Here is an 18,806-nt window from a genome sequence, read left to right as displayed (position 1 = left end):
TTGCTAACATGCCGGGGCTGGCGCGTTCCGTGACGTCAGGCGCTCAAGGCCATCCGCGCACGCGCCCTGCCAGAAGGCATGGGGAAGAGCTCCGTGGTTGGCTCACAGGTAAGAAAGTAAACAAAAAAAAGTTGTGTAAAGTGTGCAGCAGCTCTTTGCATGAAGAAACCATGAGAGATTGGAAGCTCATAATTTGAGTTCGTTGGTGCAGAACTGCAGAAACACAGCTAATCATTTATTAACACCGCCTTGACGTTTCCCTCAGCTCAGGTACAAATTTTAGACAGGTTTCTTCCTGCCTCTAGGTCCTTGACCTCTCTTTCCTTAGGGCATTTACGTTAGAAAACTTGTAACTGTACACTGATTCTCTGCATTTTTGAAATATAAATCTTTAAAAAAGTTCTTGCCGGTGTTAAAACCCAGGGCTGTCTTTCTTAAGGAACAAGGAGCCATCCTTTTGAAATGTCGTCAACAAAGAAGATAGCATCCCTATTCCCCAGTCTCTTTGGAAGGGTAGGAGCCTAACTTAGGCAGGCACCTTGTTTCAATTTGTAAAACTACCTCCTGCCACGAAGCTAAGAGAAAATTTTACTTTTTCTTTCGGTAAGGCTAATTAGTAAACAGAATTGGCCTAAGAGGCTCCCTACTCTTTAAATCTCATAAGCTTTTTGTTACTTTCTGGTGAGTTGAGCTCAGACAGAGTCCTGGCCCCTCTTCTCTATTGCAGTAATCTTGGATAAGTCTTCTTTGCCTGTTTAACTTTGACATCAGTAACATGGAACTTTGGTTTGAGCAGATACAAACAAACACCAGACCAGAAGTCAAAGTTAGTATTTGTTCTTTTAAAAACTTATTCATTCAACAAATTGTTTAGACTTTCTACTCCTTTCTTAGCACTGGGTCTGAGTATTGAATAGTAGGCAGGTAAGATATGATCCTTGCTCTCATAGCACTTAGGTTCAAATAGAGGTAACAGAATAAACACTTGCATTCATTCTGATTCTGAAGTGTGTGTTATAAATGACAAGTACAGAGTCCACAGTAAAAATTGTGTAAAGGACTATGTAGGTAAGGTGGAGAGGATAGTGTCTTCTAGCTGCTTGGGAGTAACAGAGAAATGCAGTTGCTCCTGCCACGTAGAATTGCAGGGACTAGGCCTCTTAATGCTGGGTTCCAGTGTGAGGAAGACCATTGGTGACACACCCTAATTTTAGCTTCCAACCTGGGCATTTATCAGTAATGAAGTGGCTCCTTGGGTTTCTTCTCTCCCTTATTCACAACGTTATTCAGAGTCATACGTGGAAGAGAGTTAGTATGTAATGCCACTCCCTTCCACTCCTCAAAAAAGTCCAATATTCAACAATCAAAAAACAAAAAAAGTTCATCATCATCTTTCTTTCTTTACAGTATCTCATTTTTACCATTGTGTTCCTCGTCTTGATTAATGGCATTATTCTTCACTCAGGTGTTCAGGCATAAAATCTTGGAGTCATCCTTTACCCTTGGCTTTCCACTGGCATCAATGGTTGCCAGTAACTGCAAAGTGCTAAATAATTCTGAAATAGCAGAGTTAAACTAATGATTCCAAATAATTAGAACATATCATGTTCCAGTGTTTCTCCAAATGTGATTCTTAGCTACCTGAATCAGAATCAGAAATGGGATTTGTTAAAAATGCAGGTTCTAGGTCACTATTCCAGAAATTCTGAGCCAGAATTTTTGGGATTGGGGACATGGACTCTGTATGCATTTTTATTAAGCTCTCAGGGTAATTTTTATTTGCACTAAAGTTTAAGAATCTCTTCTCTCTCTCACCACCTATGTCCAAATGTTGTCAAATTTTCTCCATTTTCCTAATGTCTCTGTCACTAATCAACTCTTTTCTGTTCCCTGCCTCTGACAAGGGATTATTTTTATATTGCTAGAGATCTTAAACCTGCAGATTATTATGTTTTTTGCATAATACCATATTATATGTAAAGTGTCATGAAACAATATTTTCAATTCAATCACAGGAACTAGGAGCAAGTTTCCTGTGAGAAAATATTGTATTTTGCTTGTATAATATAAAATGACAATTTGGGGGCACACATGTCTATTTAAAAGACAGATTGTCAAACTGAGTATAATTGGTGTTTCTGAATTTTTTCTGTTAATAATAATGCTATTTGTTCATTTACATGTTTTCATTTGTCTCTCAAACAAGTTGTGCCAATCACTAGAGATTTAAAAACATATAAGGGAGAAAAATTATTAGAACAAGTAATTTATATCAATTTACTTAAATTAATCTGCATACTGGGAAAAGACCACCATTATTCTAATTTATCAGGGAACACTCCAGCTGACAGAACAACAGTCTTCCGTGGAAATCTGTAAAATACCACCGGCCTGATAAGTAAAATCTAACCCTCCCTCCCTGGTCTAGTATTGAATAATAATTTTGAATATTAATTAAGCGTCTATTGTGTACCAGATATCACGTTCTCAAATGCTAAATGATTATCTTTGTTTAGTCCTTACCAGAAAAAAACAAACTCAAACTAAACCATTATTATTCCTATTTTACAATTAAGGAAACTGAGATCAAGGATAATCAAACTGGTAAAAATCAACATGAGTAAAAACAATAGAGCTGGGCAGTGAACGCGGGCAGTCTAGCATTAGAGGTGGGCTATTGCCTGCTACATTTTATCTTCTAATTGTAGGTTTCCATGACTTGAGTATAGCTCATTGTCTCAATCAGCTATTGCTAGATCAATGCTGCATAGCCAGTAACTAAAAAGATATCAGTGGCATAAGGCAAATAAACATTTATTTCTCCTGTGTTTTTGGTAAAGGTGGGATTGACTAATTTAAGTTGACCTTGTGAGTAAGTGGAAAGGGGGTGGGGAATGGGCATAAGGAGAAATGAGGAGCCATGTATGTCTTCTTTTTTTTTTAAACAGTGAAAACAACTGGTTACCCGAAGTCCCACCTGATGCCCTTGACACACATCTCACTGGAGAGAGGTATGTCACATGGCCACTTCTAGCTTCTGGGAATCTGGGAATTTTAATGTTAAAATGGGCATATGCTAGTCCCTAACAAAATTTGTTTATGTTAGCAAGGAAAAAGAAGACAATTTATATTGATAGGCGTTTCATTTTCAGTTCTGTCTAATAGAGAACAAGGCTCAAATGAGTGTTCTCTGGTGTCAAAATTCCCTACTTTCCCTCTTCCCCTCCCATTAAGGAAGAGGGAAGGCAGGAGGTTGGCTCAACTGGAATGGTCATTCATAGCGACATCTGATAGACTGAGTCTCTTATACTTTAAGTGGCAGGATATTGCCACATCAGGTGGGACTGTCTATACCCTGAAGTCCAAAAAGAAAAAGAGTTCAATAGGAAAAGAGAATACGAACTGATCACAAAACCAGGAAGTCAAGAGAATGTACTAAAGAGCTCAAACGTGAAGGAAGAATTGGAATGTCAGAGGACAACTAAAGAGCAACAGTTCAAGAATAAGGAGGAACAGTGTTGTTGGGGTAGGTACCACATAACCAAGTAGGAATATGAATACATATTAGGGTTAAATATCTAAAAGAAAATGACCATATAAATGGGCTATGGTTCCTGAGAGGAAAGAAACAAGGTGAGCCCCACAGTTTCCCTGGATCTCTGCCTGGGGAAAATTTCCCAGCTATAGTGCATCAACCTGGAGTTCAGTCAGAATGTGCAAGTCTCTCTTATCTGAAGAGGCAGAGATCAGAGTTCTGGGCTTTTGAAGTGGTTGGGATCTGTGGGCCAGGGCATTAAGAGAAGGAGTCTGTGGAGGTCATGAAGTTCATGTGGCAGTTTCCCACACACCCTTGACTGAGAGCTGGGCAGTACCACCAAACACAGCCACACAAAGTTAATAAGAGGCTGGCTGTTACAGAGGTAAGAGCAGAACAGAGAGATTAGACATTAAGCAGTGCTGGGGACTTGGAACTTAGGGTCCAGACTTCCTGAATAGACCCTCTAACACCTCCTAACAAAGTGGGAATCAAGCTGAATCACTGCTTTATGATAAAAGCCACACCCAGAGAAAGGCCCTCTTTATACCCACTTTAACAAAGCTTAAAACCAAGCCCTAACGGGATTCTTAGAGCAGACAGAGTTTTGAGATTGGATCTCACCAATTTACAGAGACTTGGAAAACAGATGAACAGAAATTATACAGTCTCAAGAACAGAGATCTAAAAAGATTCAAGAAAAAATGAACAAAACCCCTTGAACTTACGGACCAATATTACACAGTTTAATATATATGCATTGGAGCACCAAAAGAAAAATCATTATAATGAGGCAATAAATATTTTTGAAAAATGATTGAAAAACTTTCACTTACAGTTCCAAGAAGGTCAGAGAGCAGTTAGCAAGATAAATACCAAGAAAACCGCATATAGGCATATCAGAGTCACACAGAGAGTCACGGATATCAGAGTCCAAATTAGAACGTCTTGAAAGGAGCCATAGAAAAAAGATGCATTCATTACATACAGAAGAACAATAATATATATGAAGGCAGAGTTCTCATCGGAAACAATGAAGACCAGGAGCGGTAGCATCTTTAAGGTGCTAAAAAGAAATTAAAAAGTTATCAGTCTTGAATTATATATCCAGTAAAATTATCTTCCAAAAAGTATGGCAAAATAAAGATATTTTCAGGCAAGTGAAAGCTGAGGAAACTCACTTCAAACAGACGGCACTACAGGATGTTTTTCAGGCTGAGTGGAAGTGATACAAGATGGAAATTTCGATTTACAGGAAGGAGAGAATGGCAAGCGGAAATGGAAAATCACTGTGTAAATACAAAGACCAATTTTTAAATTCTCTTCTAAGTTTCTTAAAAAGAATTTAATGCTTTGCATAAGGCCACGTTTATGATGCGTGTACATGTAAAAACATGGCAATAGAGCATAAAGGTAAAGGACAAGGGAGGTGAACTAAATGGAAATATACTTTCCCATTTGTGAAGTGTGACATGTGACATGTGAAGTTTGAAATGTCAGATGTGAAGTGGGATTTATGAAGTAGGAAACTCCTAAGGTTAGAAGTGGAATGTTTATAAGTAGAATCATGCTGTTGTAAGGCTATAACATTTGTGAAGTATGAGGTGGGAAATGTCAGGTGTGAAGTGGGGTTTATGAAGTAGGAAGCTCCTAAGATTAGGAGTGAAAATTGAAGTGACACAATACTGATGCTGAATAGGCATTGTTAAAATAATAATAAGGAGAAATATCGTTAGACTTACAGCAACCAGCCAAAAATAATTAATAGAGTTATATCTGTGGAAAGATAATATAAATATATAGCTACAAATAAAAATATATCTTTGTCAAGTATTTCTTACAGTGGATCATGAAGGTGGCATTTTTCTAATAATAAAAGTGATACGTTGATACTATTGAAGTTTAGAAACTTACAGTTTAAAGAAGCAATAATTCTACCACCCTGAGAATTTCCTTTATTCCAATATTATATATGTGCCTGTGTGTATGTGTATGTATATATATATATATAATTTTTTGCTTGTATATTTAGAACAATAGAGTATATATAATTTATATTCTATTTTTATATTTATATCATAAATAATATTTTGTCTCAAATATCTTTGTAAACATGAATTTTAGTGATTTATTATATGTAATCACTATGTTGGACAGTTTCCCTTTAGCTGGAGCACTGTTACGAAAAATATCACTAAAGTATTATTTTATTTAAATATTTTCTGCATCTCTGCCAGTGAATTATTTCTTAAGGGAATATATGCCAGTGACCTCATTTTAGGGTTTTAGGTAGACAGATTCTCTCTGTCTTAAAGATTTAAAAAAGAAATTTGTTGTGTCAGTTGTTTGAAAAGCAGAAGTGGATAGAGCTGAGGCAATACTAAATGGTGAATGGTCTCATAGGCTGTAACTGCGCACCCAGCCCAGTGAATAATAACTGTGGGAAGTAAACCCAAGACTGTGGTCTAAGTACAGGCAAGAATACAGGAGGGTGATGTCTGAGAGTGGAGCCAGTATGGAGTAGGGTGATAACACCTTTGCCTCCCATTCATTGCCATCATCACTTGGGAGAAGGTAAGGCCTCATGGAGGAGGGTTATATTAATTAACATTTTAGCCTATGCAGCAATTTAGTGTTCCTAAGGTGAGGGATAGTCTATTGGCAATGAACCTAGAAGGAGAAGTCAGTGTCAGGTTTGAGGGGAAAATGGAAAGAGGTTATTTTGTGAGACAAGGCAGTTATGACTGGCTTTATATGTGCACAGTATAATCTTCCTTAGCACGAGTGTCACCAAGTGGGTAAAAAACTGAATTTATGGGGCAGTGGGAATTTACTGAGGCACGAAGAGTCATTGGGATCAAAGGGTCATGAAGTTTATAATCTGTAACAGATATTGTCTGCTACTGTCTTCTCTAGGGCCTCTTCAGTGCAATATAGGGTGGTGGTTGATATTAGTAGGGCAGGGGAGGAGGTGCAGTTAATGTCTTAAAGCTGAGAAACAGGGCAGGCACCTCAGAAAATAACTAAATTCACCAAGGCAATTAAATATGCAAGCCTTTGTGAACAGATCTTGCCATTCTTTGATAGAGCTGAAGCCAGATTTAGAATTTGTTGGAGACAATATACTTGTGTTTTTAATTCCAGAAAGAGCATATGATATTGGGATAGTAATCATTATATTTTAAAATGGCTCATTAATTTGGAAGGATATACTTGATGCCATATAAGAGAGAGAAGTGCTTCCGAATGATCAGTTGCTTCCGTATGATGAAAACCGACTAGTTTTTAAATATTTTTATTTAAATACTTTAAAAATATTTTTAAATTTTTAAGAAATATTTTAAAATTTTAAAATATTTTTATTTGAACAGATATTAAATTTATATGGTTCAAAATTCAAAATGTACAAAAGGATATTTACTGAAAAACTGTCTTCCATCCCTATTCACCAGATAAACAGTTCCTCTCTCAGAGCCTAAATATTTTCAGTTTCTCATGCATCTTCCAGAGATAAACATATGTATACAAGTTATATAAAAGTGTCCATTTTAACACAAATGAAATGGTAGTATTCTTTACATACAGTTTGGTACTTTGCTTTTCCATTGGTGTTATTTTTTAAAATACCTTGGAGATCATTTCATATCAGTACATCATGAGATTTGTCATACTGTTTTATTCAGGGCTGAATTGTGATTTTTGTGAGCCCTAGGTTCTTTTGCCTTCTTTGACCCCTTTCTCCATAAATATTAGTAGTAGTAACAGTAATGGTAATAGTAATAATAATAATAAAGTTCTATTTTATGACTGTGTTGGTATAAAGATGAATATAATCAAGGTTGGATTCACTATTATTTATTATTATTATATTTATTTCTTCTGATTTTAAAAGAAGTTTAAATTAGCACATTTTCATGGGTCCCTAAAAGTGCTGGTGAGCCTTAGGCACTATGTCTATTGTGACTAATTGAAAGATAAATCAGCTCTGGTTTTATTATTACAAAGTTTTCCATAATAAGGACATTATTTTAATCAAGTCCTCGTTGATGAACAGTTAGGTTGTTTCCAAACTTTTTGATTTTTTTTAATAGTAGGGAGTTTAAAAACTGTAAACTAAACAAAAAGATGCAGCCAAACATATAATTTTCATACTAATTTAGAATGGTACTACCTTGTAAACTAAAATTATTATTTTATTTTATTTTCCTGCATTTTTTAGCTGGTAGTAAACCAAATAGTCACCAGGTGCTAGTGGGGCATGTAAAATAGCACTTTTTGTTTCTCTGTCATGATTTTTATTTTCTTTTTCTTTCTACATACACCATCCCCTTCTCTTTGCCTCCTCCTCCTTTGATTCAGATAAATACTACTATTCTCTTTACAGTTCTTCCTTCTTTCCTATCAGTTCTTTAAGTTTGTCCTAAAGGCTTATTTATATTCAAACACTTTGGTAGAATTCAAAGATGAGGAAATGGCCAGTATTGTTAATATTTGAAATGTGCCTGCATAGAATTTCCCTGGGCTGAATTCATAGATAAATAGCCTAACACAAAAATTAATTTATATGCTGTGAAATGTCTTATAAACTAAATGATCAAATTGTCTTATATCCTTGATTCTCACAAGTTTATCAGCTGTATTATGTCTTTCTCTTTATCCCATCCTTTATGCCTATCTCTTGAAAAAATCATTTCTTAGGTATATATATTGGCTATCTTAGCATTAACATGAAACTCTTACAGCATACTTAGCTAGCTCAGTATGGCTTCTCTCAGTGAGATATTTTCCCAATTAATTTTATGTTTGTAGATCAGCGGTTAAAACTAAATGAGGCTGGGGGTGGGTAGGTAAATGCATATATAATCAACTAGGGAATGATGGTCCTGTCTAAAAGTAGATGTCATTTACTTTTAGTCAGTTTTCATCATACAAGACAAGAAAGCATAAGTTGATTTTTTTTCTCAAAATAAACCATAAATTCATATATTTATGTGACATCACTTTTTAATTAGCAAATAAAATAAATAAAAATATCAGAAAAACACTGTGCAGTCAACACTGCACACCAAATCAAATATATCTGTAAGCTGTAGAACTCATTGGATGGCAGTATGAAACTTTTGTGTAAACTCTTCAAGGACAGGAATTTGTCACTGCCTTTGTCTTTAACAAGTATGCCTGCACGTGGTTGGTGTTCAGTAAATATACGTTAATATACAGAATGAATAAAAAAGTAAGATTTCTAATTTTGAATAGTAGTAATAATGTTTCTTTTATTCATATACCACAGCTCTCTAGATACAAAGATATAGTGCAAATTCTTCAGGTTAATCAAATTCCATTACTTGAAGGAAAAAAATTAACACTAAATAGATTTTCATATATCTGTAGAGTCTTAGAATTCTTACATACTATATAGAAGTAAATGTAATCCCCTAAATTTTGTTGAAGAGAAGAGGAATGTCTAGAGAGGTTCTAAAAATTTTTTAGTGGAAAAAAATACTGAAGGCATGACTAAGCTCAAACCTCCTGATTTTTAAAATTGGGCCCTTTTGCGCCACACAATGTTTTCTACTCTGTCACTAGTGCTATCCCCCAGCAAACAGTTGGATAATAAAAAGGACTTACTTCCTACATCTATAAGGGGTTTAGATTTTTAAAAATTGAACCTTCTGTTAGTAAGGAAAAAAGTTTAAAATTAAAAGTAACTGTTGCTTCTTATTCTCAATGGAGTTAATATAACTACCAGATTTATGCAGCAAAGTTTGATTTTATGAGTACGATACCATTAAAAATTATTTATGCCATAATGAAATTTGTAACTGGTCTGAAGACTACTTTTGCCATGGTTAATCATTCACAGCAGTGAATGATTCTTCCTGTTATATCAAGTAAACCCATCTAATTTAAAGTTGAAAATGATGTAGCATATCCATAACGCTCATCTCAAAGGATGACAAGAATCACTGAGCAAATATGTAAATTTGCAGCTTAAAAAAATTAGGAATTTTCCTTTAAAAATCATTATCAAATATATTTGCTATATAAATATTTTGTTGCAGTCCTGACAAGGATTCCTTATTATGCTAATAAAGATACCCGAGTAATTGATCAATTATTTATTAATCTTATAATTAGATACCCTAGTAAGGATATGCTAATCAGGCTTCCATGCTCATGATCACTACCAGTAATCAGCACAGGCATACTAAGAAGGGGAATATGGGAGATAGTCAAAGAAGTATTTCCTTCCCATGAACGCTATTGCAATTTCCAATTTTGATTTTGTAGGAAGGGTACAGTAAAATAAAACTCTGACGGCAACCTACCTGTAACCTCAGGAATGCCCCAGAATGTGTATAAATCTGCTGAGTGGGTCCTAAAGGTGGAGGAGGAGGAGATTAGCCTGTGCCTAAAACTTCTAAATGGAACCAGGTGGTACATCCACCCACCTTGGCGTATCAAATAAATGATCACAAGCCACAAACTCATGATGTAGTTCAGATATTTATCCAGCATCACTCTCCTGCTTATGCACTCTACTTATTCATTTACTTCTTGGCATGCTTCTTGGTTTGGTTTTACTTATGTTTCTATTGAAGACATTTACCTTACACTTGGCCTGCATCCTGGCTTAGTGCACTGCAACCTCAAGAAAAACCTCTGAAAAATTATAGAATATGTATAGAACTATTAATTAAAATTTTCATATATCTTATGGGGTGTGTGTGAGAAAACATCACTAAATTAGGTAAAGGCAGTTAAGGGAAGTAGAAACTAGGAATTCCATTATTTAATATCTGCACTGTTCCTATGTTTTTTAAACAAACAACTCTGTTCAGTGTGCATCACTGGAGGATACTAATAAATATAGCAGTTCTAAAAACATACACTGAGCATCCTGTCACGTGAAAACTACATATTCTCTCACAACAGAAGAAACAATGATGAAAAGCCAATTCTGTACTTTAAAGTCAAGGCAAATACAGCAGAGGGAAAAGGAAGGAAAACAAGTATCCAAGAATGATGTCAATCTCTGATGATGCTTTAATTATTATGTTGCTTATCACCAGGGGAAAAATACTTTCCATTCCTGGATATATCAGTCAGAGCTTATTGATGAGAACTTTTAAAATAGATTTTATGCTTTAGTGTGATTCATTCATTCATTCATCCTTTGAATTTATCAAACCTGTATGAGCACTGCGTGAACATCTTCAGTACCTCCTCTTTGGAAGATGCTTCACACTCACACTCCCATGGTCATTGGGCAGTCTGACCCCACTTTTGATCCACATCTGGTAAGTTCTAGGTAGGCACCTGACCCAAGGTAGGCCATTCAGAATTCATTACAATGAATTTGGAACTGGTACTAAGATTGGTCTCATACCTGGGAATGTTTATTGAATGGTTAAAATGTAAAATCTCAGCCAAGCTTTCTGCTATGTGAACTAGGGTGTAGCCAAAGCTGATATGAATATTGAAAAACAAAGTGACATGATAGAAACAGACAAGATGAGGAGTGGATAGTGACTAAGTTTGTTTGCTTTTGTTCATTTTGTTGTTTTGTTGTTTTTATTTTGAAACCTTAACTTAACTTAAGCTGCATTTACTCTCACAGGCATTCTTGTATGCATCTCATTTAAACAATTTATCTTTCAGTGTAGAACTCTTAAGAGCAGAGAATTTTAGAAACACAAAAATCTCGCTCATGCAATACTGTCCCGTTTTGTTAAACGTATTTTGTGAGGGCAATATTTTTGTGTAAAATGATCTAAAACTCTGATTTGCCAATACATAATACAACTCAAACCCTCAAATTAGATAGTTCTGTAACACATCCAATCTATTTCTAAGTAATTTTAAACTGTGCAAAAAAATCGATTCATATATTTAAGAGCAACTTTCTTTGAACTTTAAACAGATGTATTTCAGAAAAATATTTAATTAGATCTAAAGGACAGATTTTCAGTAAAAAAAAAAACAATAATTAATTGCATTAAGAATTTCATGTATGAGGTTAATATGATTGCTTTTTGAAAACCAATATTACAGGGTGGTGAATAGGTCTTACCTGTAACTGGGAATTGGTAACTAGGAACCAGAACTGAGGACAGGGAGGCTTAAATACTCTGTATTCTAGGGAGAGCTGAGGACAAATGAAGACTAGACACTTCTTTGGGTTTATTTAGAGGACACTATCACTACTGTCCTACTGTGGACTCAAAGATGTCCTTAAGGAGAAAGGTAGAAAAAGAGGATAGTTGAAGGCAAGGAGCAGAAAAAAAAATAAAACCATTTCAAGTTTCTAACCCACTAAGTTTAAATTCAGTAAAATGGTTTGCTCTAACTGGAGAGTTTTCATTATCGTTTTTGGACTGCCTTCTATGAAAGCAGGATTCTCAGCAGTGTAATGCTACATACCTACATGTTACGCTTCCATGTAAGAATGACTTACGTGCAGAATTCCTCTTTGAAAAATGGAAGTTGTATAGACTGTAGCTTTGAAGCTTCTGCCTCACATAGCTTAGAAACATAAAAAGTACATCATTAAGCAATGGGGCAGTAGTCACATCTAAAATATTTAATTATTATTAGCATTTTTAAAACTTTTAGCTATAAAAGATAATATGCAGTGTTAAAGTGCAACACACAAATCTATATCATATGATCTGAAACTATCAATTACATAAATCAATTTATGGCTTAGCATTATTAGAATTATGTGATCTAATAGAACAAAAAACTACTATCCTATATCTCCCAAGGTGGTTTAATAAACTCTCAGTTAAGTTGTTCCAGGAGTAATCCTCATAAAAAATTCTCCAAAGCAATCACTTTATTGGGTTTATGTAATGCAGACAAATCGAAAGATAATAGCTCAAACTCTCCTTTGATTATTACAACATGTTTAACATTATCTTTCACTGGGACCTGTTAAGAAATGATGTGTTCGGGGTTTTATTTTTCAAGTGCTAAGAAAATTAAGAATATTTATAGAAAAACTTTAAGATCACTACAGAGGTTACTAATTTTATTTATAATTTCCAAGTTTTCAGGTCAGAATAGTAACTTCCAGTGTGAGTTTTTCAGCATTCTAGGATTTTTCTGCTTAATTGGAGTGCCCCAAAGTTTCGAGCAGTTTTCTTTTAAAAAATCAATTTTAACTTAAGTTAAATTAAAATAATTTTTACTGAATTGTTCATGCTGTTCTTACTGCTTAAATAACTTTATTTAAAAAGTGATATAACAGTTACCAGAAACATATTAATGTACTTTTTATAAATTAGGCATGCGTATAAATATCAACAGTAGGGCAGTTGTTCTCTTAGAGAATGAGGCCCATGGCATAAGCATCACATGGGGATGTGTTAGAAGTGAAAATTCTCAGGTACCAGTCCAAGCTATTGAGTCAGAAACTTTGGGCTGGACCCAGGAATCTGAGATTTTCCAAGCCCACTCTGTGATCTGGAAGCACACTGTGTTTTAAGAACCACTACAGTAGGGTATTGCTACTAGGAAAAGATTAAAACAGATTAACAATTGGTTGTTTTCTGTAAGTTGAATCTTCCGATTGTAAAACTAGTTTCAATCTTGGCTACACATTAGAACTGGGGAACTTTAAGAAATTCTCATGCCAGTGCCACAACTAAAACCAAGTAAGTGAGATTCTCTGGGGTTTGGGACTCAGGCATATTTTGTAAAGCACCCCAGGTTATTATAATGTGCAGTCAAATTTGGGAACCGCTACATTTTGAAGTAAGCTCTTGTAAGAGTAGTGCCCTGCGAGAGCTATAAAGATATTTCCTAAATATTAATGCCACCTTTTGAGGGTGCTTAAATGCTGAGATACCACAGGTACCCTCTGCCTTGGGCATTCTGCATCCTTCAAACCATCTGGAATGGCCAAAGTTAATGGATCCCTAGATTTTTCTCCACCTCCCAGAATTTACTGGAAGAAAAAAAAAAAAAAAAACGAAATTGAAGAACACAGCTATAAAAGAAAGATAACACACTATGACCTAGACAAACCAGAATTAATAGAGAAGCTAGTTCAATAATTTAAAATAAACATAATAAATATCCTCAGAAAACAGAGAATGTTGGTAGCATGAAGGAGGAACAAGAAATTATAAAGAAGAATCAAGCAGAAATACTAAGTATTAAAAAAAAGAACTCTTGCCTCATTCTCTCTTTCCCATCACTGCCTATATTCCTCTGGAAAGTTATAATGAATCAGTTTTAGTTCTACCTTATTTAGAAATTGCCTTCCTCCCTCCCTCCCTCTCTCCTTCCCTCCCTTTCTTCCTTCTTTCTATTTTCAGTTTTGATGTTTGCTTTGTAGACACTAATAGATTTAATTAAATTAATTATTCGCCATTGCTTCTTATATATCTGTCTAATGTAATGCAGAAAAAAGAAAATAAAAGACAATATCTAATAGGCAGTATCTCTGCCCTTTAATCCTAGATGGCAATAGCAACCCCTCTCTCTGTACTGACAATAAAGAATGTCTCTGGAGATTGTCAGATGTCCCATGGGGGACAAAATCACCCCCAGTTGAGAACCACTGGTAAACACTATTCTGGCTTCTCTCACCATAGAATAATTTTGCCTGTTGCTAAATTTCACATGATTGGAATTAGATGGTATGCATTTTGGTCTACATTATCTAATCAACCCATCACTGTCCTTGAGTGTAGATCTATTTGTGCTGTTAGAGTGGATGTTTTAACCATAGTTCTGAGATTGATCTCTATTGTTGTGTTCGGCTGAATTTTTTTTTTTTTTTATAAATGCAGCTTTCCATTGTACTAATATACTACAACTTATTTAACCCATTCTCTCATTGATGGGCATTTGGTTTCTAAATTTGACTATTATGAATAAAGCTGATGTGACCATTTTTGTACATGTCATGCTGTGGCTATGCACTCGTTTCTGTTGATGTTGATGTTCTGTTGATGTTGCTGTTCATTAAATCTAAGAACTTCTATTATGAAACGACACCACTGAGAGAGTGAAAAGGCACTCTGAGAGGAGATATTTCAATACATATTTTCATCAAGGAACTCATATCTAAATATATAGAGAGACCTCCTATAGATCTATAAGGAAAAGACAATCAAACTGGAAAAATGAGCAAAAAACTTGAACAAGCTCTTCACAAAAGAGAATATGCAATAAATGTATGAAAGGGAGTTCAATCCAATAGCCATAAAAGATATCCAAGTTAAAACAGTAATTGGATAACCCTACACAGCCACCAAAATGGCTAAACTTAGAGACTGACATTACAAAGTATTGGGAAGAATATAAAAAAAAAACTGGATCTTTCACATTGCTTACTCTATGAGACATTCTCACTATGAAATATACAAAATGTTCTGACATATGTTTGGGTTGTTCTTAATATTTTGTCATTAGAAACAATACGGTGATATTCTTGTGCTTTCGTCTTTGCACTTCATGTGAGAATTGGTTCTGGATTTCTAGAAGAATCTATCTCACTGTGACTTGTAGGACCTCTTAATATATCATGGATATTAACTCTTTAATGTTATATATGTTGAAAATATTTTTCTTCTTATATCACTTCTTTTAACTTTGTTTTTAAGCTCTGGTAATATATAGAACTTTAAAATTTTAATGTCATATCTATCACATTTCTTTTATGACATCTTGTTCATATCTTGGTTAGAAAAGTCTTTTATCTCAGGAATATTCAAAAATATTTTTCTAATACTATATTTTACATAAAATTCTTATTTGTTAAATCATTTATAGTTTATTTTTCATTATGGTATAAGGCTGGAGTTATCCTCATATTATTTATTTCCTGTTGAAGTGAAATTTTCTCTTTTCCACATACTAATTCCCCATATATGTATGTGTGCTTTTCTTAACTCCTCAGTTACTTTTTTCATCCATTTGTCCATTATTGCATAATATCACATTTATTTTTATTTTCTTCCTTTTCAAAAATGTCCTGGCTATTCTTGAGCATTTGCTCATCCAGATAAGCTGTTGAATAAATTTGTTTTTCTCCCCCTAACCCCATAAAAACCCTCTGAGAATTTGATTGAGTTTGGCATTTACTCTGAGTCATTTTATATTTTTATGATATGGAATCTTCTCATCTAAATGTACAGTATGTATTTCCCTTAACTTTTATATTTGTAACAAAAGATTTACAGTTATTTTCAGAGATCTTACACATTTCTTGTTTGGTTTATTGCTATGTCTTTTATAGTTTTTGCTGCTATTGTGGATTTCAATTATTTTCTTATTTTCAAAACAATTTATTGATAGTTTATGAAAAAGACATTAATTTCAGTATATTGATATTGGGCCTGCCACTAGTTCCTAAGCTCTCCTAGAATATCTAATAGTATTTTTTTCTTAGTGTAATTTTATTTTTCCAATTTAGTATTATATTCTTGGAAATAATGAAAATTTGCCTCATTTTAAAAAAGTTTTAATTCTTATTTATTTCAATTGAAATATTGCTTCAATCATGACTCCAGTACAATGCCAAACTCTGGAATTCTCGTGGTGTTAATGGACATCATTGCTTCTGTCTTTTCCTTTTCTTTTCTTTTCTTTTTTTCACTTAAGTGGTATTGGTTCTAGTGTACTACATGTAAGTACACAGAGTTTTGCATTTGTTTTCTGGGTATGGGTTTATCATGATAAGTAAGTTTCCTTCAAGTGCAAAATTACTAAATGCTAAATCTTAACTAGTATGGTCAATTCTTTCTGCCATTTCACTCAGTGCATACATCCTCTGAAATTAGCTTTATGGGGGAAGATAGGAATCTCTCTATTCAGATGAATTCAGTTCCTGTTTGCCTTTCATTGTGGAAGACTTTTCTAAGATAAATTTTTGTTCTGGTGTTTAAGTGTATGTATTTCTCAATGACCAGGGCCCCTAAATGCAAAGCAAATATTTAATAAGTTATAATCTGCTGTACATACAGAGATACAGTATTGAAAAGGTTTACAAACACAAAGCAACATATTGTGTTGTTATGAGCATTTTAAGGGGTCTTCGGGGTAATTTCAAATATTAAAAAACAGATTTTACCTTAGAGACTGAGTTCAGAACCTAATCCTCCTGTAAAATGCAAAGGCACTGCACCTTTGTAAATCAAATGAGTCTATGATTTTCTATTTTTTTTCTGCTATGTTTGTTAGCATTAGGTGTCAGAGTTGAAATAGATTTCTAAAATAAATTGGAGAGCAATTATTTTTTATTTATGCTCTTAAATATTTTACATAACTTGGAATAAGTAAAGGTAGATCATTTGTTAACTTTTCCATTTTATATGATTTGGTTTATTTACCTTTCCTACGGTTTTCAATCAGCTCTGGTAGTTTATGTTACTATATATTTCTTATATAAATATTTCTAAATTTAACATCCTAATACAATTTTATTCCCATATAATTTTTAATCTTATTCTTATCTGTCATTATGTCCCTGTTATAATTGATAATGTTTACTTTTCACTTCTCTTTGATTTTTTTCTTTGCTCACTAAGAGTTTGTCTATTTTGTTGGTCATTTCAGAATTCCAGCTTAGTCTTGTTAACCGTGCTTTTAAAAAAATGTGGTAAGAATACTTAACTTGAGGTTTTTTATTTTAACAAATTTTAAGTGTACAATACACTGTTGTTGACGATAGGTACAGTGTTGTGCACAGCTCTCTAACATTTATTCATCTCACTTAACTGAAACTTTGTACCTATTGATTAATTACTCCCTATTTCCTACTCCTCTCAGCTCCTGGTAACCATCATTCCAATCTTTGATTTTATGCATTTGACCATTTTAGGTACCTCATGTAAGTAGAATCATGACATATTTATCTATGTCTGGCTTATTTCACTTAGCATAATTTCACCAAAGTCCATCAAAGTCATCACAAATTGCACAATTTCCTTCTTCTTTTATATTTTAAAGTTGAGTAGTATCCCATTGTGTGTATAATACCACATTTTCTTTACCCATTCATCTGTCCATGGACATTTAGTTTGTTTCCATACCTTACCTTTGTGAATAGTGCTGTAATGAATATGGGGGTGCTAATATCTCTTTGATATGTTGATTTCAATTCTTTTGGACATATATCCAGAGGTGGGGGTGCTAGATCATATGGTAGCTCTATTTTTTAATTTTTAGGAACTTTCTACTGTTTTCCATAGTGACTGCACCACTTTGCATTCCCACCAACAGTGTACAAGGGTTCCCGTTGTTCCATATGCTCACCAGCACTTGTCTTTTTTTTTTTTTTGATAATAGCTATCCTGACAGATGTAAGGTGATATCTCACTGTGATTTTGACTTGCATTTCCCTGATGATTTCTCATATATCTGTTGGGCATTTGTATACTGTCTTCTTTGGAGAAATGTCTATTCAAGTCTTTCACCCATTTTTAAATTGAATTATTAGTTTTGTGGTTGTTGAGTTATAAGGGTTCCTTATAAATTTGGGAGATTAACCCCTCTCAGATATATGATTTGAAAATATTTTCTCCCAATCAGTAGGTACCTTTTCACTCCGTTGATTGTTTGCTTTGCAATGCAGAGATTTTTATGTTTGATGTAATCAAAGTCCCAAAGTCATTTTTTTGCAGAATTAGAAAGAAACAATTCTACAATTCATATGGAACCACAAAAGACTATGAATAACCAAATTGATCCTGAGAAATAACAAAGCTGTAGGTATCCTAATTCCTAATTTCAAAATATATTATCAAGCTACAGTAATCAAAACAGTATGGTACTGGCATTAAAAACAGATTTATAGACCAGTAGAACAGAATAGAGAATCAAGAAATAAATCCATGCATATATGGTCACTTGATCTTTGACAGGAACACCAGGAATACACAAGGAGGGAAGGGTAGTCTCGTCAACAAATGGTTTGGGGAAAAATGGGTATTCACATGTAAAAGAATGAAACTGGACCCTTATTTTACATGATATGCAAAAATCAACTCAAAATGGATTAAATATTTAAAACCTGAAAATGTAACACTTCTTGAAGAAAATGTAGGGGAAAAGCTTCATGACATTGATCTTGGCAATGATTTTATGGATATGACATCAAAAGGACAGGCAACAAAACTGAAAGTAAACAAGTGGACTGCACACTAACTTTTTTGAGGGGTTTTACTTTTAAAATTCACCTTAATATCATCCACCTAAATTCATCCAATATGTTTTATTGCTTTTTATCTGCCTTCTTAAGGGCATAATTCATTTA

General features: G+C 34.1%; 1 long non-coding RNA gene across 2 annotated transcripts in view; it reads left to right on the top strand.

The window, feature by feature from the left end:
* The first annotated feature begins 18 nt into the window (after positions 1 to 18).
* LOC137759448 (uncharacterized) overlaps positions 19 to 18,806 on the top strand; it is a 185,165-nt gene continuing 166,377 nt past the window's right edge. For both annotated transcript variants that reach the window (XR_011073102.1, XR_011073101.1), the window contains exons 1-2: positions 19 to 108; positions 2,949 to 3,011. This is a non-coding gene — a long non-coding RNA (uncharacterized lncRNA). The remainder of the gene's footprint in view (positions 109 to 2,948; positions 3,012 to 18,806) is intronic.

Source organism: Eschrichtius robustus, chromosome 2 (genome assembly GCF_028021215.1).
Source record: "Eschrichtius robustus isolate mEscRob2 chromosome 2, mEscRob2.pri, whole genome shotgun sequence".
Lineage (NCBI taxonomy): Eukaryota > Metazoa > Chordata > Mammalia > Artiodactyla > Eschrichtiidae > Eschrichtius > Eschrichtius robustus.
The sequence above is the reverse complement of the archived record's forward strand: the minus strand, read 5'-3'. Positions and strand labels throughout refer to the sequence as shown.